The sequence below is a fragment of the Typopeltis vanoorti genome, chromosome 18 (assembly GCF_054136105.1).
Source record: "Typopeltis vanoorti isolate ZY-2024b chromosome 18, IOZ_Tvanoo_1.0, whole genome shotgun sequence".
Taxonomy (NCBI): domain Eukaryota; kingdom Metazoa; phylum Arthropoda; class Arachnida; order Uropygi; family Thelyphonidae; genus Typopeltis; species Typopeltis vanoorti.
In genome coordinates, this window is record NC_143566.1 from 101259170 (window position 1) to 101277887 (window position 18718).

An 18718-nucleotide genomic window follows, 5' to 3' on the forward strand; every position below is an offset into this window, starting at 1 on the left:
CTAAAATGGTCTGTACCGACTAAGGTACGAATTTCACATCTAAACTCACTCAAGCTTTTGAAGCGTCGAACGTTGGAACAGAACTTTAAAAGAGATGATGAATAAGAATATACAGGAACATGGAAGAAACTGGGATTTACATCTTCCCTATCTTCTATTCGCATACCGAGAAGTACCACATAGCACTACTGGGTTATCACCTTTCTAGTTGGTATATGGAAGATTACCTCCAGGCCCCTTATCTTTGTTAAAGGAAATTTGGACTGGTGGACGAGGCATCCCAACCACTGCCTCTCGCTCGATTGAAGATTATTTACAAGAGCTTCTTGAAAATCTAAGAAAAGCTCATGAAATTGCATCCGAGAATGCCAAAGGGTCTCAAGAACAATACTCCTCCAGATATAATCTTCGTTCCAAAGAAAAATCCTTCATTGTTGGTGAAAAGGTTTTAGTATTGTTACCTTCATCCTCTCATAAGCTTCTAAATACTTGGACAGGACCTGCTACAGTCGTCCAACTTACTAGACCACATTCTGCGAAGGTTGAGATGAAGGATGGAAGTATCAGGGAGCTCCACATAAATAAGCTTCGACCACATATTCAAAGAATTAATCATGTCGGTCTAGTTTTCGAACTAGATGAAGATTTCGGAACACTCCACTCCACTGACAAGATGAATAAATCAGTTGAAGATATTAGGAAACACCTTGAGGATATGAAAGCTCTCTTGACGGGAGAACAAAAACAAGAACTTTTTGACATCCTCCGGAAATATGCAGATGTTTTTAGTTCCAAACCTGGTCATGCCAAAGTTGATGGACACTCCATCAAAGTTACAGAGAACTGTTCCCCTAAGAGACTCAAACCCTATAGGGTGCCAATCACTCTACAAAATGAAGTAGATCGACAAATCAAAGAACTGTTAGATATGGGTCTCATTGAGCCAAGTGTCAGTGAATGGGCTCATCCCGTGATTTGTGTGGCTAAGAAAAATGGAAGTGTCAGACTATGCATTGACTTTAGATTGCTAAATAGTTTTACTATTCCAGATGCTTATCCAATGAAAATAGCTAGAGATTTATTATTTGAGGTAGGACAAGCAAGATTTATCACCGTAGTTGACCTCACCAAGGGATATTGGCAAATCCCTATGGAAAAGGAAGCAAAGCCCTTCACCGCATTTGTGACGCATTCTGGTCACTATCAATGGAACGTCTTACCGTTTGGAATGAAGAATGCTGGAAGCACATTCCAGAAATCATTAGATAAAGCACTAGCTCCTCATAAGGCATACTGCCGATCTTATATCGACGATTTGGCTATATTTTCTAAAACATGGTCTGAACATCTCACCCATATAGATGAAGTCTTCAAAACATTAAGAGAGGTGGGTTTAACAGTAAACCTAGATAAATGCGAATTCGGGAAAAATCAAGTGAAATTCCTAGGTCATTTGATTGGATCCGGTCAACATTCCCCGGACCCATAGAAGGTCGAGGTTATAAAAGGTTTAGAGACACCAGCGACAAAGAAGGAAGTCAGAAGTCTACTTGGACTGGCTAGCTCTACTACCGTGACTACATACCACGATTCTCCCAAATTGTATTACAACTGACAAATCTGACTAAGAAAAGTGTCCCAAACAACATTCCGTGGACTACTGATGCTGATGAAGCTTTTACGAAACTCAAAGAAGAGCTTATAAAAATGCCTTCTTTGCATACTCCAGATCTCGACAAGCCGTTCCGGTTGTATATGGATGCATCAGCAATTGGCGCATGCTTAGCTCAAAACAACGAACAAGGAAAAGAATTGCCCATTGCTTTCTTCAGTAAGAAACTAAATTCCTGTCAAATGAAATGGTCAACCATTGAAAGGGAAGCTTTGTGGGTCTTGGAGGCGTCGAAAAAGTTTGACACATGGGTATTTGGTGCTAAAATACAGGTAATTTCAGATCACAACCCTCTGACCTATCTAACTAAAAGTGCCCCTTATGGTGCCGAGTTGCCCGATGGGCTTTAGCCCTACAACGTTATAATATGACCGTTACATATAGAAAGGGTAGTCGTCATGGTAACGCCGATGCCCTTTCCAGATTAAAAACTGATATAATTAATTAATGTTATTGGCTTGTTTCTTAATAATGATTATATATTTTCTTGATGTTTAGTTAATGATAATTATATATATATATATTTTTTTTTGTGTGTGTGGGAGCTGCATCGCACCATAAAACTCTCACCTCATTTCTTGTATTTTAGAGTCAATTACTCGCCTGAGTTTTTTTTTTAGATGCAACATCGACACTCCTGTGACGGATGTGCTTCCTCCAAACGGAATTGTAAGGATTTTTGTCACAAAGACTTGCGAATTCTCTTTAAACTGTGTACTGGTGGCAAGGAGGCCTGCAGTCGTGACAGAAGCAGACGACACTTAGGACTTCATTAGCAAAGTTTCCGCTGTGTGTGGTATCCATTTTTTTTTAAATGTGCCCGAAGTGAAAGAATAAGTACAACATTAGTGTTTGAAAGCAAATTATAATGTTTTTGTAGTTTCAAGAATCTTGTAAAGCAAGTTTGTGTCAAGTTTTTCAGAAATAAATAACATCACTAGAGTTACATCAGTGAAATGCGTATGAATGTATTCTAAAAGTATACTTATAAGCGAGCATTCATTCTGCGTAATGATCAAAACTTTCACCAGCTTTACCACTCATCACAAGTCCGAGTTTTACTCATATCTAATTCCCTTTGGATCTCCTCTTGGAATGCCAATGGGCTCACCAAAAATTCTTAAACTACAAGACTTCCTAGTCAGCTACAATGCAGAAATAATTCTAACTAATGAAACATACCTCTGACCAGCTAATAAAGCAACATTACTAGGTCACATTACCTAAAGAAACGAGAGAACAGACGCTGGAGATGGAGTTATTGCCATTTATGTCAAAGAATACCTCAAACACAATATAACAGCAAACCCTCAAGCCAGAAACCTAGAAACCACAGGACACGAAGTCCATTCTTTTGATGATCCTGTATATTTCGGCAGTAGAAGTTAGCTGGATGCCTGTTTGCTGGATAGAGCGGCTCATCATATGGCTAACGGCAGCATCCGCGAAAACGTGGATGCCTTCAAAAGTATTTTTTAGCCCTGGAGGTATAATTGTTTTGTTTTTGATGCGAGCTGTCATTGTCGTTCGTTGATTTTTGGAGTGGAAGATAGCCAATGATATTCACTCCGCGAGATTGTCAATAAGGACTTGTTAATTGAGATCGGTTCCTTGCGTGTTTTTAGGCATCCTTCTTAGGTTTTATCGAAGTTTGTAATGGTATCTTGTGGTGTTATAAGTTGCCTACTATAGCCTTTTTCATCTTCTAGGGATCTGTTGTCAACGTTCAGAATTCACGTGAACAACAGACGAATTAGATTCGATCGAGCCATTATGTCTGCCAGTATTCTGAACAGATTTCACGTGCGGTCGAAATCGTCTGAGGTGCGTCCCACATGACGGGTGATGAAGTGATCAAGAGATCAATGTAGTCAGATATACAGTGCGTATATTGGAGCAGTCACATTGTGTGCAAAAATAGTAATATTTGGATTATTTGATATCGGCAGTTAATCATTAGATTTTGGATGTTATACAAATCATCTCCACTGAGCATTAATCGGTGATCCAAGAGCTCCTCTCCAATAATCTTAATTATCTTTGCAAAATACATTTCAAAACTAAATCAATGCTCATATTATTCATACTTAACACTCTTACTTTACGCTTATATTATTATTATTATTATTATTATTATTATTATTATTATTATTATTATTAGTGTAGTATTTTAGGCAGTCTGTTGTCTCCATTCAATGTTCTAACCACTTTCATTTATATTTACTTATACAGTGGTTAATTGATTTTATATTCAGAGATTGTAAAATTTCTTAATTTGTTTTATGGTCTCACTTGGTATGTTCAACTGTTTTTCTGAGATTTTTCATTTCTCTCTTGTTTAAATCCGTATTTCATTCTTCTTTCTTTATAATCATGTTTCACTTCCATATAATAAAATTTTGTTTAGACAGAACGGTATATAGTCGGATTTTGGTGTGGTTTAAATATATTAGAATATATTTAAGACCACCAAAATTTCTAATTTCTAAAGTATGAACCAAAATTGATATTTTAATGTCCATATCTTTTTTATTTTCATATGATCTGTCGCATCCCAGGTATCTAAAATTGGTTGTTTGATCTAATGTTTATTTTTACTAGCTACCACTTATTGTTTTACTTATTATGGTTTCTCCTTTGAAAACCTTAGTCCTTATAAGGACTGGCTTAAAGTGGCGAAGCAAAAATGCTTTTCATCTTCCCCGTTATCTGTATCTGTAGAGTACATTGTAGGGATAAGATGTTTTGAGCTATTAAAGTTCTGATCATGGCAGGAGGATAGCAGCAATAGCCGAGCCTCAGTTAGAACTTCATTGGCTACAGCATTGCCATCCATTACCCTCCAAGAGTATTAATCACCGCTCGGCATCCTCCTTTGAAAACCTTCTGTCCTTAATTCTGATATTACTTTTAAGACAGTAATTAATAAAGGTGTTTTAGCATTTTATATACATCAACAATTCTACATTTAAAATTTTAATTGTATTATCTCTACTAAATGTAGCTTTTTATTAAATACATAACTTTATACATGTATTAATTTTTATTCTCTGTGGTTTAGTCAATAGTTGAATTAAAACCTCCAAACGCTCTTAAACTAATTATGTATAATTAGGTATGCGTGCTTCACTTGAAATGAAACCTTGTAAATATGACATTATTTGCAGGCATTTTTATAAGATATTGTCACAGAAACGAAAATTTAATTACATGTTTCTGTATCTGAATTTCTTAATCGGAACTAATTAAAAATTTGACAACTTCCAGTTATTACGTTGTTCCAAGAATGTATTTTATAGGATAAGAACATAACAATTAGTTTCCGAAAATCAAGATAACTTGGTAATGAACAGACAAAAGTAAAAAATAATAATATTTTGCGAACAAGAATTGCAGCAGTTTATCTTATTCATCTGTAATTCGAAAGGGACAGCGAATTTAATTTCGTAAACAACTGCAGATATTAAGATTTTCATTCCAGTCTCAGTTCTGCCTGTTCAACAATTATTCACAATTCACCGAGGACAGCAGTGAGAACTTTCATGTGAGATAATCTTAACTGATAGAAACTACCACATCTGAGGTTTCTTTTTAATATCACCTCAATGAATTCTTTTAACGTAAACTTTATACATGAGTTGCTGTGAAATTAAAATAAACAAATATTAAAGTGTATTCCATGCATATGATTCGAAAATGTACACATTTTTGTTCACTTCCTAAGCTCCCCCTCCCCACAGAGCTTTTACTGACGATCTTGGACGTTCTTAACCAGACGTCTTTAGTAATTGATTTTCTTCTGGATAACAAGCCAACTGTCATATTCTCATGAAATCTGAAGACGATACAAAACTTGAACTTTTCTAGATTCTTTCATGGCACACATCTTTCGTGTTTTAGGGTGAAGGTTATTTTGTGTGTGTGTGTGTGTGTGTGTGTGTGTGTGTGTGTGTGTGTGTGAGTGATTGATCACAGCACCACTCCGGTATCGTGAAACTAAAGACTGCTACTGTCCACTGAGTGAAGTGTCAATTTTTCTTCTGCTGTTCCCTGTAACTACTGTTAGTGCAACCAAAATCTCAAAATGATCAAAATAAATAATTTAAAAACATATATCAAAACAATAAAAATATATAAATAAAAATAAAATATAAAATATAAATAATAATATGATATGTGTTTGCGTGCGTGCATTTTGGTTAGGAAGATCTCGATGCGAATCCTATCTACGAAAGTGAGAAAATTAAAAATTAAGGTTAAGAAAGCCAAGAATACCCTCCGTCCATGGACCTTAGGACCAGCGATGATGGTAATGTCTGCCTTGTTGAGGTAAAACCTTAAAACAGTTTCACTTATTTGTTGATCGATCCGTTTTCGATTCATACACTTGAGGTGATTAGCTTTATTATTACTATATTAGAGGTCTAACTTGCACAAATTACCTTTATTACTTAAAACACAATATTCCTTCTACCTTGCGGATCGATTACTTTTAGCAAGATAATTACAAATTGTGTTGTAAATTTTTTATAATTAACTAAATTAATTAAAAATTATAAAATTAAATCTCTATTTATTTATTATATCATACAATACGAATATATATTTTATTTTAATATAATTATTTTCTTTTATTATTGTATTTACAAATTTTATTATCTAATATTTAGACTCTTATAAGGTTCCACTCTTATCAAGTGAGCACTGAGATAAGTGAACCTGAATTTACTTCCTTCTGGGCTGTTGCTCTTCAACTAATTCAATTATATATGCATGTTTTTATATAGTGAATATATAATTGAATATATAATTCAATTATATATTCAATTACAAAAGCATGTTTCTTGAAATCAAATATTATATTAAATTAAATATTACATAATATTTCCTGGATATTTTTGTATGATATTGTCACGGAGGCAAACATTAATTAAAATGCGTCTGTATCTGAATTTAATTATCCCAACTTATTATAAGTAATGACTTCATTTGCGCAAATAAATATAAACTCAGTTTTCTACAAAGCTGACGTTACATGCGTGCGTTTTTATGAGATATGAGGACGATAATTAATTTCAGAAAACTCAAGATCACTTCGTAATGAACAAAAGTAAACTACTAATAATAAATTAAGACCAACTATGCGTAAATAGTAGCAATTTAATAGAACTTATCCACCAGTTATTGTTTCAATGGTCTCAGAAAGTGAGCATATCATAATTATATTTTTATCTGAAATCAGTATGAAGCCTTCGACAATGCGTTAGTTTATTCTGACAAGGTTGGTCGAAATTGTTGATTTTTGAAGATTAAAAACACGTTTATTTATAACCGTATGTTTTATGGCTTTTGAAATCTCCTTCTTTAAAAGTACGTAAGAACACCTAAATAGCGTATTTTAGTGTGATTAAGCATTAAATTAGCAAACGACCTTCAAAATTATTGCCCTTCGTCGATCCAAGGCATAACGAAAGGTGAAAAGTTTTATTTAAACCGCTTTAATCATTATCATGCAGTTCCCAAAGTCATGAACAAGGCTACAATTCTTAAAGAACAAGACTGAAATGTCTTAACGAGTAGGATGGTTCTGTATTGAGGATGATGACTTAATTGTCCTCATTGCCTCATAATGCAAAGCTCAATTCCTTTCATGCTACCTCCTGCTACCTTAGATGTGCATATGATTATTATTATTACTTTATCCACATAACTGATACACAGTCATAACAAGATATCACTCAAACAATCATTTGACTGGTGATACAGAACAATTCAGATTCTGCCCAAAAATCTAAGAATAGTATGACAGGTAGCGTCATAAAATATGAACTGTTCCAATGCTGTAATCCTGTTTTTGTAGATAATATGGAGTCACGTCGTTGATGTAAATAGTTGGACAGCTTCTTTGAAATTTCGCCAAGTGCACCGATAACTATTGGGATGACTGGTGCGTTCAAGACACAGCCTGACAACTTCGATTGCCAGATCTCGATATTTAGTAATTTTTTCCACTTCTTTGTTGTTAATGTTGTTACCACTGGGTACTGCGATATCGATAATCCAAACCTGTCGATGTTCGATAATTGTGATGTCAGGTCTGTTGTGTTCCAAATGCCGATCAGTTTGTATTCGAAAGTCCCAGAGAAGTTTTGCTGTTTCGTTTTCCAATACTGTCTCTATTTTATGCTGCCACCAGTTATCAGAAGTAGGAAAACCATAATTTTTGCATACAGGAAAAGAATTATTATGGTCACTTGATCATGGCGGTATTTATAGTCAGTTTGAGCTATCTTGCTGCAGGCACTGATTAGATGTTCTACAGTCTGATCGCATAAATTGCATTTCCAGTTATTACAGATGTTAACATTTTTTGCTTTCATTCGTACTGCCTGTTCTTGAGCTGCTAGAATAAGTCCTTCTGTTTCTTTTTTAATGTATCCGTGTTGTAGTCATTGCCACGTCTTGTTCACATCAATTTTTACCCTCAGTATCTCAAAGAAATTATCCATGCAAGGATTTATTTTTCCAACTCACATATCGGTTATTTTGCTGTTCCTTTTGTAATCGGATTTGTTTCCTGTTGCTTTTAGAAGGCCCTCTTGTGGAGTCTTCTAAAAGGCCCCAAAATACTTCCATAATATTCAGCAAATACTTCTGAAGTATTTGCACAGCGCTATTGTCGATATAACTTTTAAGCTGATTTTTTCTTCTTCCGCAGTCTATATCACTTGCATTAGACCCCCCTTCCACCTATTCTCCTTGGTAGGTACAACCTGTCAACATCACTTCGTGGATGTAATGCAAGGTCATTAATTTTCTAGTTTTGGAGTCCAATTTGTTCATCTTATTTTGTCCAATCTATTATGCCAGTTTTGTATCAGATCACTGGTATAGCCCAAGAATTAATTGCTCTAATTGTGTTTAATCCATTTACTTTTTTTTTCAGAATATTTCTAACTCTGCTGATATATTCCGATGCTGCCTGTTGTTTAATTTTCGATTTTATAATGTTAATCAGATGAAATTGCTTTTATATATTTCTCTTGATCAAAATTAAAATTGCTAGTGTCGTTAATGTTTCCTAGTTTAATAGATAAAAGTGCACATTTATCTCAACCAAATTCCATTTTGATGTCCTGACTGAAAATACAAATTGTGTTCAGTAAAGAGTCTATTTGTTGGGCCGATTTCCCGTATAAATTCAAGTCATCCATATACAATAGATGAGAAATTTTAATAATTTCTTATCCAAGTGCTTATCCAAGTTTTGTTTTCTTCAGAATCATAGGCAAAGGTATCAAACAAAATGTTGAAGAGCAATGGTGACAAGAAATCACCTTGGAAAATTCCATTTAATACTAATATGTCCGAATCCTTTATTAATAATTGATTCTGATCTTGTATTGTCTTTTCAGGACGGTCTCGTCATCATATTGCCTTATCAGACGTTGATGATTTATTTTCTTGGAGAATTCAGACTGCGGAAGTTGAGCTTCTATCACACTAAGCTGAACGATGGGAGCTTTTGATGATCTCATAATAGAGGAAGAGGAAGACTGTTTGTTTGACTCAGCTCGCATGTTCTTCGAGTGTTGAATACATCCTCTGTACTTGGCTTGGTGAAGGCCGCTGCAGTTTGTACATTTAGCCGGAGTGGTTTTCGATGTGGTGAAATGTTAGTGGAGTGGCTCTCGCCTCATTTTAAGCATTCATATTCGGCTTTGCATAGCCGCTGAGAATGACGTTTGACTCATGACAGCCTTAGCTTCTGACATCTGTGGCATTGCCCAATTGAAGCCCTTTTCTTAAAGTTCTGAAGTAATTTTGAAGCCACAGATTAATATGTCCTCTAGGAATTATGGACAGCGCAAAGGAACACCTACAAAAATGCAAAGAGACAACGGAATGGAAGATGATAATCCCATCTCTGACCCCTACTAAAGAAAATGTACCTCCGAGTATCCTTGGTGAAAGCAACAATGGGCATCTTTAAGGTCCATCATGATAATTCTCCAAATAACTGGAGCCAAAAATGAGGAAGAAGGCATAAAGATCCAGCCCAGCTCGGTGGATGATTACCGAAGACTAAGGCGATGGATGACTGGGATATTCACTACAACACAGTCTCCCTCAACTCAGAGAAAAATCTAAAAGTGATGCTTTGGCTACGTCTGAAGACATCACCAAAGACGAAATAGCAGCATATCTCTGCTATTAACATCCGTCACAGTCATCAGAATGATAAGAGCCCTATGCCACTAGTCATGATAAACATCCATAACTGAAACCAGTCCTTATAAGGACTGGGTTAATGGTGCGAAGCAAGAATGTTTTTCATCTTCCCCAAAGCCTCTCACCGGGCAGTGCCGGAAAACACTTTCCCCAAAGACTCAAATTGCTCCCTTAAGGCATAAACCTTAAGAGGGCGAACTCATAATAGCCCCCCCCCCACCGGTTTCAGCCTTAATAAGTAAAGCCGTCTCTAAAAATTCGGACGATCCCTAGGCCACTCAATCGTGGGCGAAAGACCGTCCATCTCAGCGTTGGCTCCACTCAATGATGGCCTTCCACCCACACGCCACCACCGAGCAAAACGGCTCAAATTCCGAAGAAAAGCATTCACCGACAAAGCCTCTCAGCGGGCCGTGCCGGAGAACACTTTCCCCGGAGACTCAAATTGCTCCCTTAAGGCAAAAACCCTAAAGGAGCGAACTCATAATAGCCCCCACCGGTTTCAGCCTTTTTTGAGGCTTCATCAGTGAGTAGCTAGACCTAATTAATACCAAAGGGTATAGGGAAAAGAACTTATATACTCTGCTATACGAGTTGTCCAAAAGGTGCACCTATTAAGTTACTTAAATATAAAGAGCCAACATACTTCATTTCGGCGATATAAACATTATTTAAATGAAGGGGATATTAGATCTCACATTGTTTTAAAACCGAATAAGAAACTCAAGGATTGGAATCAGTGAGTTTCATGCCGAATATAGTATAAAAAACTATAAAAGTATCGGCGAATACTAGCGTGAGCTAATGCAAGTAGTCTTAGAATGTAGTACAAACACGTTCTAGGACTTTACCCACCTTTGCAACTCGTTGCATAGGTGGGTAAAGTTCTGATCGCTAATCTTGGTATTTTTCATAATGCAAAAACACATTTCCTAGGAAATGTATGCTGTTATTCTGTTATTATCTGTTATTATGGTTGGAGGTCACTACCCAGACCGGTTTCAGCCTTTTTTGAGGCTTCATCAGTGAGTAGCTTGACCAAATTAATACCAAAGGGTATAGCGAAAAGAACTTATGATTCCAACTTATGATTCTCATTCCAATCCTTGAGTTTCTTATTCAGTTTTAAAACAATGTGGGATCTAATATCCCCTTAATTTAAATAATAGATATTTAATGACTTTAAACCGAGATAAAATATTAAGTTTTAATAAAAATGATACAACAAGTTTCAGCCTTTTACAGCCTTCATCAGGTATCCACTAAAGGTAGAACACAATAATAAAAATTGAAGTTACAAAAAACAGAGAATTTCAGGCAAAAAAGCAATACATAATTGACATAAAAAAACACGTTGTATTTTTCAAGTTGTTCTATCCAACGCGCGCCATTGTTTGTTGCGTGCGTGCTTGTCAATTCTCGTGAACGCCAGTATTGAACAACAGCAGCATGGCTATCAGGGATGTTGTAACTTAAATTGATGTTCAAATGTTCAGGATTGGAATAAGGAGGATTTCCCTGAATTCCACAATTTTCCTATATATATACACACAGGGTGTCTCAAAAAATGCATACACACTTCAACAGCTGATAACTCACTTAAATTTTGTTATTTTGCAGGTTTAAAGGATTTGAAATAATGGCTGAAACCAGACTAAGCTTTGAGGAAAGAAAATGTATCCTAAAATGCTACAGTAAATATGAAAACGTAGTATAAAGTTTAGAAGAGAATTTCAACGAGATCCACCTACGAGACCTACTATCACTCGAATTAGAAATAAATTTGAAGAAGATGGAACCGTTCAAAATGTCCATAAGCAGCATTCAGGAAGACTACGAATAGCTACGAGATCCGCAACAGAAGAACGTTTGATTGAAACTTATCGTCAAATTTCAAGAAAATCTGTGTGACAAGCGTTTCGTGAGATAGGAGTATCAAAATGAAGTGTCCATCGCATGTTTAAGCGCAGTCATTGGAAAAGTTACATTCCAAGAAGAGTACACGCTCTCAACGAAGATGATTCGGATAGGAGAATACAGTTTTGTGACTGGTCCTTGGAAACCATCGAGATGTGAGGGCCTATCTTGATGAGACTCTACCCAACTGATGGATTGGAAGAAGAGGTTCTGTAGAATTAACCCCCACCCCTGCCTTCACCAGACCTCACGCCAATGGATTTCTTTTGGGGATTTATCAAGGAAACGTTTACACTTCAAAACTGGCAACAGTTGACGACTTGAAAGCAGCAATCGAAAGAGAAGCTACAAGATGAAATTATTCTGTGTATGCATTCGCCATTAAAAATAATAATGATAATAACTTCTATTTGCGAAAGGCGTTAGGTGGGGATCCTTGAGCATTAACTTTTTTTAAGATAGGTGAACGCGTAAGTAATTATATTTTTATTGCGTAAGTTAAATAATTAGAATTGTATGCTTTAAATAGCATTGTTTGTGTATTATTACAAGAAATCTTTAGAGGGAAAAAATAGCAAAAATCCAGCCGAAATTTATGAATTTAAATATCGTTACTAGCTCGTAGAAAGAAGGACTTGAAATAGTCACAAAAGCAAAATAATTAAAACTGTTTTCTCAATACAAAAATATGCCTAAGAATGATGAAGCGATGACACTCATGTATTTTTTGAAGCAAATGAGTTACCGCAATGATTATTAGAAATAAAAGCACTTGTGCAGCACTCTCTTTGAATAACGTTATCTTATGAGAATAACTTTCTCCAGAGAAGAAATTTACATCAATTAATGTAGTGGGATATTTACATTATTGTAAAAACTGATAACACAAATATTGAAAAAATAAAACTTTTATTTCATTTAAAGAAAATTTTAAAGATTTTTCCATTTAATTCTTGATTACGTTATTTTTAATAATACACCAATTAAAGGAAAACATGAGTTATATTTAAATATCAACTCTAGTATTTTTTGAATCACGTAAAACGAATGGCTTTCGCTTTTTGTCTTGTTTTTTTTTGTCTTGTTATTTTTAATAATACACCAATTAAAGGAAAACATGAGTTATATTTAAATATCAACTCTAGTATTTTTTGAATCAGTAAAACGAATGGCTTTCGCTTTTTGTCTTGTTTTTTGAGGATTCCGTTTATTATATATTTATTATATTTATTATATTATATATATTATTTTAATATTATGATATGGTTTATCCCATGATTAATAAAATCTTCAATAACCTCATCTGCGGTAATTGTTTCTCTCATGCCTGTTAAGACAACTTTAAGTTCTTTTTCACTCCTCAGAGCGAAAGCGTGATATTGGAATTTAAGTTTGGCTAGAAGTTGCTCAGATAGCGATAATCTGGAACTGTACTTGGTTGCATTCTGATGCTCTCGTGAGTATTCTTTCTCCGTGAGAAATTAATGTTTTGTTCTTTATTAACAGACGTGATTGATGCACAACCTTTATCTCGTGGAATGACTGGTAGAATCTTTTCATTTGTTTTAGTTGAGATTAATAATAATGAGATATATTATTTCACAGAGAAACATATGACATCACATCAATATGCGGACTCATCATCACCGCCAATCCCCTTCAGAAGAGAACATAAACAGATATTTGGTCACACCGAAAAGCTATGTTCATAGTCGATTACGGATGCATGAACTGTGGTGAAGCCCAAAACTAAACTTACCAACTGTGGCGAACCACACCCATCTAACTTATAGAGGTTGCAGTTGTTCCCCCTAATAACGGAACTGCAGGGAAATAAGCACAAATTCCCTCTTTACCTCCCTCAACTAAAACTTAAAAGAGCAGGAAGGAAATCCTCCGTCCAATAAAACATATGCAGAATAACAGAGTCAAAGAAATCGGCATGTCTTGATATATATTTTAGATATTTCAAATGAGGTAAAACACATCCATCATATAAGATATGCACACAAAAATATAAAAAGCATTCTTTAACATAATTTCTCCCCACAACTCAGCTGCAGTGCACTTTGATAGATGAAAGAGTGAAATAAACAAGTCCTTGTCGTGGAAGAACAGTAATTGGTTTGCCGGTAGTGGAACAGAAGTAGCGTACAACATGCTTGTAAAAACTGGACGTAGCAAAATCAAAGAGAAACATCCCAGATCTTACATGTTTTTACAAATAATGAGAATTTAACTGTTTTAAATTCCTTTATTAAAGATATTTTCTTTCTTGCTGAAATTCAAGCGGTGGTAAAAATATATATATATATATATATATTTACCAGCGGATATATATACATTTTACCACAATTCTTACATACTAGGGGCGAGTAAATTTTTGTGACCAGTACATTTAAGAGTATTTGTCCGTGAATAGGCTAGTGGTAGCAATAACCTGTTATGGGGATCTCATAGATATCCTGTGTCCGGTCATCCTTTACACACTTTCACCGCGAAATTCATAACTTTTGATTGCTTCGGGTTAGATAATGTCCTACATGGTAACAATGTGATCCGATAGATCTGGACTCTTCCAACAAAACAGCATTGCGCATACCTGGTTCGAAGAGCCATCGAAGCGTTCCACGGTCAACCAAGAATACTGCTTTGTTTGCCCGTGTGATTCTCCTGATTTGAATTCCAACGAACATCCACCGGTCGAAGCAGTGCCTCTTCGGGTCGCTGTCTTCAGGATGTTCTCTTTCTAGTTCGTCTAGAATGTCTCCACACACTTGCTGTAATCTAGTGCAGTCAATACGAAGATGGTCGCAATTATGGCTACTACTTGGTAGGTGGTCGTAATGGTTGGACTCACATCGCTAACTGGGACCACGTCAGACAACTCCAAGTGGAAGGAAGGTGAAAGCACTCACCTTTCCTCTTACTCGCCATCCAAGAACATTCATTACCCAAACATTCCTAGGTTCAAGATTTTCCACATCCTTGGACAGTGATCGTCATACACTTTCGTGTAGGGTGATTACATCACAGGCACCTAAAATCTTCTTAAACGAAACTCTATTTATTTGTTTATATACCAAAAGACATCTTCTCTTATTTTTGATACCAATCCCATGAAGATCCAACAGGCGATATCTCTTCTTGGACTGACCTTTATTCTAGTTGTTGCTGTTTTTTTTATATATTATTTTTAATCGGTCCTTCTACCTACTCTGTGCAAATTTCGAACCGCTCAAGCTAAGAATACTGCTCTCATATTTGGAGTATACACTGAAAACCTGTTTAAAATTGATCTCTAAGTTTCATTTTCATTTAAAAATCTGACTGGCGTTTATTGTCAAAATAACGATATTGGGGGCGTTGTTGTTTTGCTGGCAATAACAACGTACTTTTTCTTTGATGAATATGTTCTTAAATCGCATCGTTATTTAATTTCTATTAAAGAAAGCTTCTCCGAAAAGAAATTAGATGAAAAGGGAAGTCAAAATACTCCAGACACTATGAGTAAGAAGAAATGACAAATAAAAACGATTCCTATTACAAAGATTATAAGAGAGAACTGTGCATTCATGTTGTTTTCATTTCGTTCGAGTTGCAGTAATTCAATAATTTGACTTCTGTAAATAAACAGGCATGGGTAGATTTAATATTGTCTCTTCTATATCTTGTTAAGAATCGAACAGAGTGAATTTTTTTCTGTATTCAAAACCGACTGAGTATTAAACATGCAGGGACACACACATGCACTCGCGCGTGAAAAGCTGATTTCTGTACAACACTTGAAAGAACTGATTCTGTACTGCCAACTTCTCTAATATACGATGTTGAATAGCAAAATATTTAAATCCACTCTCCAAAACAAGTACACAGAATCAAAAAAAAAAAAAATTACAACCCACATTCTACACGTGCAAACACCTCTCCAAGACATTTAAAAGCGTAATGAGAAGTAAAACAACATCTTTAAGAATGCCTCACCTCGAGCTACTACTTACGTACTAAACTCCTCATCATCGCGGCAAAACTCCTTCAAGTAAAAGACATGATCCCATCTAAAGTAAAAAAAAAAAAACCTCATATATCACGGTATTTGCGAATCGCTACTCTCTTACAGACAGTCATAAGTCATAATGACGAAATTAAACACATTACATAGGAAAATTGTTTCAACAGTGCTTTGGAGACTTCATGTACAACAGCCGATAACTGAACCTCTTTCAGCGATGCACAAAATCCTGAAACATTGAATCCTGTAATGTTACTAATGAATTACTCCAATAACACCCATCGTAACAACAGAGACACATATCGCGTAATACGACTTACTTTTTTGCACCTCTGGATTCTTCAAAATCTCATACGGCAATGAAACACTTTTTTTTAATACTGCGATGCAAAGGTTTCCCTGCAGAAGAGAAGAAATTAGTGGGTTCGCTTCTGAAAGAAGCGAACCCACTAATTACGTCTCTAAAAATAGATCGGTACATAGCACATGTGAGATTTAAAATAACAGAAAAAATAAAGAAATAAAGAGAGTGAGTGTACATTAGAATCCATTACGATACGAAAACTACAATTATTAGTAATAATAATAATAGTAGAAGCAGATACTTATCAGACAAAAATATAAACTAAGACATACGCTGGAGATTCCATTATTCTCCCACGCTGGATGCTGCATTTCCGTATTGTTGTCCGATGATAGAATCACTTGAAAATAAGTTGAATAAGGCCTTGATGGTAAAATGACATTTCGTGTAACTGTATTATTGTCACCATCGATGAAGAGGGGGGGAATTATGTATGCTGGATTGAAGTCTTGACACTTTAAGATCACAACTGAAAACACCGTGAAAGTTGCTTCTCTTAATTCATACAACACATGCTAAAATTCTCATGCGGTGTTTACCGCTTTGCCATCGCAATTAAAGGAAGGACAGCGCTGAGTTGTTCGTTGAGTGAGAAATAAAACTTTCCATTTAAAATTTTGAAGCATTTTTGCTGTTTTGAAATGCAAAATGAAACTGGATCAGCTTCTCGCACGATTTACAAATAACATCAAATTAAGATTGGAATTATTAAACATTTATTCTAGTCAAGCATATGAAAAATTTTATGAAATATAGAACAATATTACAAGGATGACACCATATTTATTTAAAAGTGAATGCGTTTAAGTATCATAAATGTTGAGTCGAAAGTTCCTCTTCACACCAAAAGTTCATCATTGCTACATTGAAGTCAAAAGATTCAGTCAGAAGATTGATTCAGTCTTCTGACTGAATCAATCTTCTGACTGCCGAGAAGTATGCGGCTAATTTAAGCTAATTTCAAGGAAATTGTTGATAGGAGAATAGTAATAGTGTAAACCTAATCATATACTACCATCACAGTATCTTGCACACCCTCTAGAGGATACAAGCCAGACCAGTGCGTCCACTAGTGAATCGATATCCACCGTAACAAGGCAGCAGTTTACTGTTGTTCATGCATTTAAAACTTTATAGAGGCAAATTATATATCAGACGCAAACAAGAGGAAGGAATTTATGGTAGAATATATTCCATAATAATAACAGAATTTAATATTTTATAATAATGTCGTTAAAACTGTTATCATCATCATGCATATCAAGCATTTAGGCCTACCGTGGCCTGTGCCTGCCTTAGAAGTCATCATTGAATCGTTTAAGAGGACGTCCTGGTTTTCTTTTTCCTAATGGCTTGTATTTTAAGGCTTGTTTTGGTAATCTTTCTATTTTCATTCTTTGAACATGTTCCATCCATTTATATTTATATTTTTTAATTTTTTCTATTAGTGATTCTTAGTTCAATTATTTCATAATTTCTTCGTTTCTTTTGTGATGAAATAGATTATACTTTGAAGTTTAGGGCTAGTGTATTGTATACGTTTAGTCTGGTTTGTTTTTGAACTAGATTTGGTTTAAATATAGAGTTAATTACACCTGTTATTTTTAAATATTTTCAAATTTTTACTTTATATCTTTTTTTATTTTCTTATGTGATTCATACATCCTCGGCAGTTAAATGAATTCACCTGTTCTAAGATCTTGTTATCTATTACTATTTTAGTTCTTGCTGGATCTTGTCCTTTAAAGGCCATGGTTTTTGATTTTTCTGTTGATATTTTCATACCATAATCTTTGGCTCTCTCATTTAGATCTAAAATAGCTTTCTGTAAGTTATCTTCAGAATTTGTAATTATTATTTGGTCGTCGGTAAAAAGGAGAGTGTTTAAGTTCACAGTACGAGAAAGTTTAATCCCTTGATGGAAATTTTTATTCCATTTTATTAATATTTCAATTAGGTAAATATTACAAAGAGTTGCCGAGAGGGGACGTTCCTGTCCGACCCCTTGGTTTATCTCTCTCGTATATGATAGCTCGTGATTTAATCTTACTTCTATTGGATTATTTTCATATATGATAGCTTTTAGGATATTATTTGGTATTTGTCTTTCTTTTAATATGTTAAATAATATGTTTCTATTAACTTTGTCAAATGCTTTTTCAAAGTCAATAAATGCAATATGTTTTTCTAAATTGTATTCTCTTCTTTTCTCTATTATTAATTTTATCCAAAAGGCTGGGTCTATACATGATTGTCCTTAAAACTGTTATAATTATATTACATCAAAACAGTGGCGGCTCGTGGCTTGAAATCGCGGCAGTGCTGCATTTTTCGAAATATACATACACGCTGTAAGTACAATGTACATGTATTTGGAGAATATATCAAAATTATGGTAAAAATAAAAAAAAAATTAAACATGAAAAGATATTGTTCATTAACTTACATTATGATATAATTCAAAATTACTTAAAAATAAAATATATTCTTCTTGCTTTGTTTCATGAAAAAACATTGTTTA